This window comes from Octopus bimaculoides, chromosome 10 (assembly GCF_001194135.2).
Source record: "Octopus bimaculoides isolate UCB-OBI-ISO-001 chromosome 10, ASM119413v2, whole genome shotgun sequence".
In the NCBI taxonomy this organism is placed as follows: domain Eukaryota; kingdom Metazoa; phylum Mollusca; class Cephalopoda; order Octopoda; family Octopodidae; genus Octopus; species Octopus bimaculoides.
The window spans coordinates 41,244,307-41,245,801 of NC_068990.1; positions in this window are offsets into that span (position 1 = coordinate 41,244,307).

Here is a 1,495-nt window from a genome sequence, read left to right on the forward strand (position 1 = left end):
ATATATATATATATATATATATATATATATATATATATATATATCACATGTGTGTGAGTATGTATATATCCATACATAAATATATGCGCATTCATGCATACATACATACATACACACATACATATATATATACATGCATACATACATACACACATACATACATACATACATATGCATGTGTGTGTGTGTGTGCGTGTGTGTGTGTGTGTGTATGTGTGAATGGCTAGATAGCTAGAAGAAAATAAAATAGCTAAATTTCTTTATTTGCTGCATTTACAAATATGTGGCGATATATTACGATATAGAAAACTGAATGTGGTTTCTGATACATTGAAGCAGTACAAAATGTGTGATATGAGAGTAAAATTGTGTATCCATTAACTTCACTAAGAAAATGAACCAAATTTCTCTAAGCAATTTTTTTGGCGTCAAAGAAGTCAGGTATAGATTCCTAACAGAGGGATGTTCATATTCAGCTTCTAGTTTGGGGATATTGTCAGCTCACAAAGGGACTGCAAATGTCAAAGAGATTTTGCTTAGAAGTGTATATTGTTCTATGCAAAAACAAAATTAGAAATAAAATATTAATACCAAGGTAAATGTTTATAGTTTAAACACTTTCAAACAGCAAAATTCTTGTCAAGATTAAACATGAATAGGAAGTATTATGAATGAGCAGAAAATAGACTGATGGCATACCAAAGAAAGACCGTGATAATTTCGTTATATGAGACTTCATCTTCAGTAATTTCTTATTCTAAAAAACAACAAAAATGCACGCTCGATGAAATAGTATAAGTCAATAAACCAGTGAGTAAAATTAACTTGTGTTTGATTAAAATAAGCAGCGCGGGATTTTTTGGGTGGTGGAGAGCAAAGTATGGAAAGGAGGCATTTGTAAAACATCCTAATACATTGAAAAGAATTATGTGGACTTGTGTGTGCGTTTAAGTTTCCCGCTGTAAGGTATTCCAAGATACAACAGATATTTTCAACTTGATGCAAACGTGGTAAAAAGCTTTTATTCTCAGCCACTTGCACGCGCGCGCGCGCGCGCGTATATGTACATATATATATTCTTTTATTCTTTTATTTGTTTGTCATTTAACTTCAGCCATGCTGGAGCACCACCTTCAGTTGAATACATCGATCCAAGGACTTACTCTTTGTAAGCCTAGCACTTATTCTATCGGTCTTTTTCGCCGAACCGCTAAGTTGCGGAGTGCATAAACACATCAACATCGGTGATCAAGCGGTGGTGGAAGAATAAACATAGACACACAAACATATACACATATATACGACGGGCTTCTTTTAGTTTCCGTCTACTAAATACGTTCAAAAGGCTTCGGTCGGCCCGAAGCTATAGTAGGAGTCACTTGCCCAAGTGGGACTGGACCCGGAACCATATGGTTGGAAAGCAAGCTACTAACACACACACACATCCACTCCTGCGCCTATATATATATATATATATATATATATATATATATAT